The following is a 10,039-nucleotide window of genomic DNA, read 5'->3' on the forward strand; positions in this document are numbered from 1 at the left end:
GAGTGAGGGGCGGCCACAAATAACCTGTGTGCAGGGCGCTGCAAAACTGTATCTTACATTTATCTTGGCTTTAGAAGGCACAGAGTCATTTCTAGCACATTCTATTTGTTGAAGAGTCACTGAGTGTAGCTATGGTGAAGAAGATTCTTTTTTTTTTTTTTTTTTTTTTTTCTTTTTTAATGGGAGCAGCCATGAAGAATGGGAAATGTTTGGACCATGGCTGTCACCAACAGCTGGAAATATAATGAATGGGCAGTAACGCATTATGTAGGAGGAAGAATAAAGTGTGTGGTGAAAGTGTTCTAAAACCTCCTTCTGAGGGTGAGGGATGCAGCTCAGTGGGTTGAGGGCTTGTCTAACATGCACAATGCGGGAAGAAGTGCCAGAACGAAAGGCCGTCCTTGGATACTATAGCAGTTACCTTTCTTGATGCTGCCCCAAAATGTCTGACAATCAGCTTAAGGAAGGGGGAGCTTATTTTTATTCAAAGTTCCAGGGGTCTTGTGCCAGCTAAAGGGTTCAGCAGCTAAAGGTACTTGGCCATCACACCTGACAACCTGAGTTCAATCCCTAGGACTCACATGGTAGAAGGAGAGAAATGTCTTTCCAAGGTTATTCTATAACCTTCACATAAGTGCTGTGGTACATTTGTACTAGAAAAATGAACGAATGAATGAAGAGTTCCTGGGTACAGTCTGTCACAGGAGTAGGAACTTGAGGCAGCCAGCCCACAGTCAGGAAGCAAAGAGCAGTGAGTGCTGGTATTCAGCTTGCTTTTTGCTTTTTATGTAGCTTACAACTTCATTCCAGGGACTGGTACTGCCCACAGTGAGGATGGGCATCTTTGTTACCTAGTTAAGAGACCCCCCCTCCGCAGATAAGTACAGAGATTGGTCCCCATCAGGCTGACAATCAACATAAATGATGTCAGTGACATAGCAAGCTCCAGGCCAGCCTGAGATCTATGAGATCCCTTTCAAAACAACAACAAAACCGGGAGACAGGTCTTCCAGCACAAAAGGGTCTTGGAAATGAATCTTTTGTGTTATGGTTCAAGTCTGAATTGTGCCCACAGCTCTTGTGTGGAAGGTGAACACAGCCTGGTTGCACCAAAATTTAGTTATTTCTGGATACTTGGTGCTAGCCGGGTTATACAAAATTATCACCCTTTTGGTTGATATTAGCCCTGTGATGTGATCAGTCACTTTCTGGACAGTTGGTATTGGTACAATGGCATTAGCAGTGAGCTTTGGAAGGGTATACAAACCCCATTGAAATGGCTTCTCAATGCCTAGTGGCACCATCATTAACTCAGCTCACAAGCATTTGCTTTCAGAATGCTTAAGATAGTCCCAGCTTAAGATAGTCCCAGGAGTCACAGCCTGAATGGACCATACCAACCATTCACTGTGGCATTTACCTGCTGAATGATACTAATTCAGTCACACAAACACTCTATCATCATCGTCGTCGTCATTATTTGATTTTGTTTTAGTTGCTTCAAGACAAGATCCTCATACTGTAGCCATCCTGGACTGTTGCTTCCTGTATACTGTATCCTGGGCTTGAATTGTGGCAATCCCCCTGCCTTAGCTTTTCCAGTGGTGGGATTATAGACATGAACATGATGTCTTCTCCTCAATGCTAGTTTTAAATGTGACTAGTGTAAATACACCAGCTGAAGGGGATTTTCACAATGGAATCTTTAAAAAAATTCAAGTAGTGGAAGTGGTGGCACACACCTTTAATTCCAGAGCTCAGGGGACAGAGGCAGGTGGGTCTTTGTGAGTTTGAGGTCTGCCTGATCTACAGAGTGAGTTCTACATCAGTCAGGACTACACAATGAGACCCTGTCTCAAAAAAGAAACAAACAAAAACCCCAAGTATATATTGCCTATAGGAAAATACATATAAAAACAAATATAAAAGAAACCAGGAGTGCCCACAGTTATCACAGTTATTTCCAATAAAGCGGACTTCAGATTGGAATATTAATATAGACTTAAGAATGCTATTACCTATTTTAAAGGAACAACTATACAACAATAAAAGAGTAAATTCTCTATATTTTTATGAATAAATGTAAATGAAGATCCTTGACATATATGCACTCTCTTCCAGCAGAGTCAAAATGCACAAGGCACAAACCAATGGAACATTAAGGAGAATAGACTAGTCCACAATGACTCATCGATGTTAGAGGCTGACACTTCTTTCAATCACTGACCAGTACAGCCGGAAGAAAATCAGCAAGGCTGTATTGCATTGCATTCTCGGTACTGTCAATCACTTATATCCAACGGGCATATAAATGTAGTGTAAACAACACCTCAGCCACCCCTCCCCCACCAGAACTTTCACCAGGAAAGACATCAATCCATTGTGTGAAACAAGAAAGATGCAAGTCATTCAAAGGATATTTTAGGGCACGATGGCATTAAACCAGAAGGCAATAGCAGAAAGATAGCTAGAAAACCCCAACTACTCGAAGATGGTTTTTTTTTTTTTTTTTTTTTTTTTTTTTTTTTTTTTGGTTTTTAAGACAGGGTTTCTCTGTGTAGCTCTGGCTGTCCTGAAACTTGCTCTGTAAACCAGATTGGACACCAACTCAGAGATCTACCTGCCTCTGCTTCCCAAGTGCTAGAATTAAAGGCATGTGCCACCATGCCTGTCTAAAGATGGTATTTTTTTTTAAAATAACACACAGGGTGGAAGAGAAATCACAAGAAATGTTAAAAGAGAGAGAGAGAGAGAGAGAGAGACTTTATAATATATGAAAATCTGGCCACAAACTCATGATTCTCTTGCTCAGCCACCCAAATCTTAGATTACAGATTTGTGCACTGTGCTGTCTTACACATTTTTCAGGCTGGGAAATTATCTTGGTGGGTAAAGTTCCTCCAACACTCATGTAAGAATGGGCTCCTATAACCCAGCCCTGGGGGAGCAGAGACAGGTGGATCCCAGGGGCTCCTTGGCCAGCCAGTCTAGTAAGACAGTAGGCTTCAGGTTCAGCCTGAAACCCCCTCAAAATTAAAGTGAACAGTGATTAAGGAGAACATCCTTATGGCCTGTACACACACACAATTTTCTCACTAAAAGAACATTTTAAATGTAGTACACCAAGTTTATAAGACACAGCAAATGCAGTGCTTAAAGAAAACATAGCATTGAACACACGTTTTTGGAACACAGGTCCAAAATGATTTACCAAAGAAAATCAGTGTAAAATCCAAAATGTAAAAGAAAGTAACAAAATATAGAGCAGATATCAATGAAATTAGAAATGGAAAATCAACTGGAAATAAACTGATGAAAGGAAGAGGCACCCCTTGAAAAGGTCATTGAAACTGGGAAATTAGTATCTAGTTAAGAGAAAGATGACAGGATAATTATACAAAGGAGGAGGTTCTGGAGAGATGGCTCAGTGATTTATATCACTGGCTGCTCTTGCAGAGGACTCAGGTTTAAGTCCCAGAATTTATGTGGTAGCTCCCAACCTCTGTAACTCCAGTTCTGGGGGTTTCAATACCCTCATCTGGTCTTCTTGGAAACAGCACACACACACACACACACATACACACACACACACACACACACACACACACACACACACAGTGTCTACACACATGCAGGCAACCCCTCATACACATGAAATACACATAAAAATTATAACATCAGAAAGGAAAGTGAGCTTGTTACCACTAATTCTATGGACAGAAAAGGAGTAAGAACGGAATATTTGTTGTTGGTTTTTTTACTCTTACTCTTTGTGTGTAGGGGGCGGCACATCCAGCTCCCAAATAAATATACAGAGACTTATTATTACTTATAAATACTCACCCTTAGCTTGGCTTGTTTCTAGTCATCTTTTCTTAATGTAAATTAACCCATCTACCTTTTGCCTCTGGGCTTTTACCTTTCTCTGTATATCTCTCTTTCCTTCTTAATCCATGTCCAGCTGTGTGGCTGGGTTGCTTGCTCCCATCCCGTCCTTTCTTTCTCATCGTTTTCTCCTCTGCTTCCCTTATTTATCCTCTCTGCCTGCCATCCTTTCTTCTGCCTAGCTATTGGCATTCAGCTCTCTATTAGACCAATCAGGTGTTTTAGGCAGGCAAAGCAACACAGCTTCACAGCGTTCAACAAATGCAACATAAAAGAACACAACACATCTTTGCATCATTAAACAAATATTCCACAGCATAAACAAATGTAGCACACTTCTAATGAATATTCTACAACAAAAACTATGAACAATTTCTCTTGCCACAGTTTTAAAAAGTATTGAATTATTTTATTGTACATGTGTGGGTGTTTTGCCCGCATATATATTGTGCACCATGTGCGTGCAGTAGCCTTGGAAGCCCAGATGGATCCCCAGAACTGGAGTTAAAGATGGCTATGAGCTGCCATGTGGGTTCTGGAACTCAAACCCGGGTTCTCTGAAAAAAACAACCAGTGCTCTTAACCTCTGAGCCATCCCTCTTGCCCTCTTACCACAAATCTGATAGAATATAAAACAGATTAAAAGTCTTTGAAACACACAAATTACAATAATGCAAGATGGAGAAATAACCATCTTGATTTACTTGCTATCTACTAAAGCAATGGAATCAATAATGAATAATAACAAGGTTGGGACTGGCAAGATGGCTCAGTGGGTGAAGGTGCTTGCCTCCCAGCCTGATGACTTGAATTCATTCCATGGGAGGAGATGGAAGGGCAGAACTGATTCCCAAAAGATGTTCCCTGAATGCACACACAAAATAAATAAATAAATACATAAATGTATGTAATTTTAAAAATTGTTGAAGGTATAGGTGGTTGCGATAGTGAATTCTAATAAACATTTAAGAGGGAAAAATGATGCCAATTATCTATGACACTTTCCAGAAAATAGTAGTAGAAAGAGTTCTTTCTAAGTTATTCTGTGTGACTGGTGTTATTCTAACACCAGAAACAAAAATGACATTATAGGATCAGTATGTGCTCATAAGCATAGATACAGAAGTCCTCGGCAGAATGATCAAACCAGATCCAATTACATACGGGAAGAATCATAAGCTGCCGTCAAGCAGGATTTATCCCCACTGTGTAAGGCTGATTCAACAATAAGAAGTGAAGTAACGCCTTCTTTCACATCCACAGACTGATGAAGAAATCACCTTACCATGCCCACTGGGTCAGAAAGAGCATTTTACAAAAATCTAATGTTCACAATAAGAAAAAAAAGGGGGGGGGGTAAATAAAATCTCTCAGAAAACTAGGAATTGAGTGTGTGAAAAAGGAGAATGAGGAGGAGGAGGAAGACTATGACAATGATGACTAAGAACAGAGTGAAATTTCTTCAGCTTGATGAGGAACATCCACAGAAAGCCCCACAGCTAGCATGACACTCATTGGTGAGACTCTAGATGCTCCTCCACACCCAGATCAGGAACAAGATAACACTGTCCCTTCTCCCACCTCAGCATTACACCAGAAATCCTGCCTAATGCAAAAATACGAAGGAGGCCAGGCGTGGTAAACATGCCTTACATCCCAGCAATTGGGAGACAACAGAAGTCAGTTTTCCATGAGTTTGAGGCCAACCTGTTCTAGATAGAGAACTGCAGGCCACCCAGGAGACTCTGCTCAAGTAAGCAAACAAACAGCAATAGCAAAAGCAAACAAAATAAAAATAAACAAAGAAAGACAGCTTGAGAAGGAAGAAACTAATAATATTTATATTTTTTAAAATCTGGGGACTTGAAAGATGTCTCAGTGATTAAGTCCACTGGCTGCCCTTCCAGAGGGCCTGAATCAATTCCAAGTACCCACATGATGGATCACGACCATCTGTAACTCCAGTTCTAGGGGATCAGATACCACCATCTGCTCTCCATGAGCACTGCACTCATGTCGTGTACACACATTTGATGTGGGATGTCCTTCTGTATGCTGTGAATATTGGTTAATAAAGAAACTGATTTGGCCAATAGCCAGGCAGAACAGAGTCAGGCATGAAATCCAAGCAAAGTAACAGGGAAAAAGAAGGGTGGGGTCTGGGAGATGCCATCAAGCTGCCAAAGGAGAAAGATGTCTGAGCATTACAGATAAGCCACGGGCCTCAATGGTAATACAGAGCTTAGTAGAAATGAGTTAATTTAAGTTGTAACAGCTAGTTAATCATAGGCCTGAGCTAATAGGCGAAACAGTTTGATGGGAGATGTCATTCTGTAAATATGTTTCTCATACTGGTTAATGAATAAAGCACTGATGGCCAATAGGAAAGCAAGAGAGGAGGGACTAGGAGACAAGGAGGAAAGAGGAAGTAAGAAGGAGGAGTCAAGATGGAGAGTCTGGAGAGAGCAGGACGCCAGCCGGCTCTCTGGTAAGATGAGACTGGTAAGATGTGGAAATACATAGATTAACAGAAATGGGTTAATAATTAAGACAGAGCTAGCCAATAAGAAACTAGTACCTGGCCAACAGCATTATATCTAATACAGAGTCTCAGTGTGTTATTTGGGGTTCGCGCGGCAGTGGGACCAGACCGGCGGCAAGGAAAACCTTACTCTTTACATATGGTGCCCACGTGGCTAATAACAACTTCCTACTCCTTACAACAGTTTGTAATTAATATTAAACCACAGAGTGGTTATTTGGGAACTGGTGGGTGGGAGAGAAACTGGTCCAGCGAGACCAGGTGAGACAGAGAAAAGCTTCCAACTACATACATTCACACACACAGGCAAAACATTTAAACACATAAAAATAAATAATTTTTGTTGGTTTCTTTGTGTATCCCTGGCTGTCCTGAAACTAGCTCTGTAGACCAGGCTGGCCTCAAACTCACAGAGATCCACCTGCTTCTGCCTTCCGAGTGCTGGGAACAAAGGCGTGTACCACCATCGCCTAGCAAATCTTTTTATTTTTATTTTTTCATCCTAAAAAGTCAATAACAACGATAAGCTCCTGGAAGTAGTGGCTGTTTGAGGCAGAGATACAAGATATAAGATTAGTAAATAAGAAGTCAACTGCTTTCCTATAGGCCAGGCATGGAAAGCTGGGCTTGAAAGTAAACACACAAAGCTAGTCACATTTGTACCAGAAAAGGAAGGCATTGTGCTTTACACCAGCATCCCAGAACTTGGGAGAATGAGATAGGAAGACTGACATGCATTTGAGATACCCGCCTGGAGCCATGTAATGAGATTTAGGATAGCATGAACAGCATAGCAAGACCTTGTCTCCGAGGAATTAAGGGAAGGAAGGAGGGAGGAGAGTTACTGGCAGACTGCAAATAATATATACAAATGGCAATTTAAAAGAAAGCATATGAAAGAGTGACTAAAGTCCAAAAATCAACAACACTAAATGCCAGAACAGATGAAGCACAACCAAATGGGTTTGTTGTCTAGCTGCTTTCTAAAAAACCCATGTTTGCATCCATGGGTTCAGGCTGCTCTCAGCCTTGCTCAAACAAGCTTTCCCCCCCCCCCCAGTGGGCAGCAGTTAACAGGCTCATAACTGGTCCAAGTACAAGAATGAATGACTACTGAGTGCTCAGCCCTAAACACGTCATCTCTGTCACTGTGCCCAAGGCTCAGAGAACACTGTAGTACAGGGAGTGGAAAGAACGTAAGAGCAGGATGTTGTGGATGGTTACCCTGAAGCACTGCCTTCTGGACACAGCATGGCCATTCCGCTCGTGAAATCACAGCTGCAGTGGTTGACCTGCACAAGGCTGGACACTTCAAACTCTCCATTACAGAAGCAAGTAGATCCTGGGAGACGCAGCCTGTCTCTGAGGAGCCACTGGCAGTTAGTGGCTACCAGAGGGGAGGGGTTGTTTGTTCAGTGGTATAGATAGCCAGTGGTTAGCTGCCCATGCCCTGGTAAATACTCCCCAATCATGCTTATGGAAGGACCTTCACCGAACTCATTGAAAAAAAAAAAAAAGACATGAAACTGGGAGGATGATTACGACAAAGAAAGGGTTCAGTTGTGTGTGAGTGTGAGATGACTCAGAGAGGCGATTGGAGAATATAACATGCATAACATCCAAATGATACATTTTATTACATGTACTTATTTATTCTCAAGAAAAGGGTGTATGCCATGTGTGGGGGTCAGAGGACAACTTGAAGAAGCTGATTCTCACCTTCCAATGATGCCAGGAATTGAACTCAGTTCCTCAAACTTGGCAATAGGTGTCATCACCAGATGAACCATTCTACAAGTCCTGTTCTGTGGGTTTTGATAAATGCATGATGTATGGAAAGATGGAAGAAGTGAACCAACTCCATAAAGAAATTCTCTGACTTGCATGCCAGCAGTGGCACACATGCACCTCCTTCCAACAATAACAAATAAAATAAAGGTTAAAAAAATGCTACAGAACAGGAGAGTGAGCATTAACGCCAAGTCCGGACATTGGCAATAACACATTAACTTTACAAAATGCTCCAGGGAGAGTGTATGTGAAGTCTATATCTGCATTAGATCTGCATTAGTCAGTTGTCATCTCATCATCACTGTGACAAAGCACCTGTCATAACTTAGACAAAGGTTTGTTTTGGTATATAGTACCAGACATTTCTGTCCAAGTTTTGGCTTGCTCCATTGCTTTTGGGCTTGTCTAGCTGAGCTGGTGGGATTCAGTCTCAGTATGTCTGCATATGATGGTGAAAGGGCAGGGAGGAGGAAAGCTGCTTGCCTCTAGGCAGCCAGGAAGTAGAGAGAGCAACAAGAAGGATCCAGGGACAATCTACTTTTACAAAGTGCATTCCTGGTGACATATTTCCTCTGGCCAGGTCCTGTCTTCTGGAGTCCAGCACCTCCCAGTTGAGCCATCAGACAATGAATCCATTGGTGGGTCATTCCAGGGAGTACGTTAGAGGCCTTAGGATCTGGTCACCTCTCAATGAACCTCTCAATGACTGTGTCCATAGGCTGGAGACCAAGCTGCAGCACGCCAGTCCTTTGAGGACTCTCCACATGCAGACCATTTGCATTAGTATATGCTCAATTCTTTGTTTCTCTTGCATATGTACATATATGTGCAGGAGGTTGTTTATGCAGGTGTACATGCCTGTGGAGGGCAGAAGTCAAGTTTGGGTGGTGTTCCTCATGAACCGTGTGCTTTTTTTTTTGGGGGGGGGTACTGAGCATTCAACCATCTACCATCAAGCTATAGTAGCACCAGCCCTTACCTTGTCGTTTGTGTTTGTTTTTGAGATAGGATCTCAGGTGGCACATGCTGGCTTCAGACTTGCTATAATGACCTTGACCTTCCTCTGCCTCCATTCCCCCTCCACGTATAATCATGCACTGAGATTACATGCATGTGTCACAACATTGAGGTCATGTAGTGCTGGGGGTTGAACTCAGCATCTCACTCATGCTAGGCTGGTACTGTACCAACTTACGAACTGAACTACATCTCCTCCCTCATCTTGGTTTTTGAGACAGGGATCTAGGCCTCAGTGATCAGTCTGGATTGGCTAGCTATTAGGCCTTAGGGATCCATCTCTGCCTCCCCACTATGCCTGGTTTGTGTGTGGGATGTATGTGCATGTGGTGTATGTGAACATGTGTGTGCATTGGGTGCCCTGCTCTATCATTCTCCACTTTCTTCCCTTGTGAAAGAGTATCTCACTGAACCTGGGTAAGTCTGGCATCCAAAAAATCCCACAAACCTCCTGTGTCCACTTCCCACAGTGCAGAATTGCAGGCAAACCCAACTTTTCACTCCGATGCTGGGAGCCAAGGGTAGGCTCTCATGCTGGTACAAGTGCTCTTATCCACTGTGCTGTCTCTCCAGCTCCACTCACAGCTTTTTACATGGATGTAGGGGTTCAAACTTGGACCTACTGAGGGAGTCAAACAGCTAAACAGCTTTCTCCCCAGCCCTATGATTGGTTCTATCACACTGCCACTGTTGTAAAACAAACAAAAAAAAAAAGTCTATTAAAAACGGAAGCAAGCTCTGAGGCCACTCTATCTGATGTGCTAGGATGTGCTCTGAGCTTGCAATGAGGCAAGCTTGGGAAGC

The sequence above is a fragment of the Phodopus roborovskii genome, unplaced genomic scaffold, assembly GCF_943737965.1.
Source record: "Phodopus roborovskii unplaced genomic scaffold, PHOROB, whole genome shotgun sequence".
In the NCBI taxonomy this organism is placed as follows: Eukaryota; Metazoa; Chordata; class Mammalia; order Rodentia; family Cricetidae; genus Phodopus; species Phodopus roborovskii.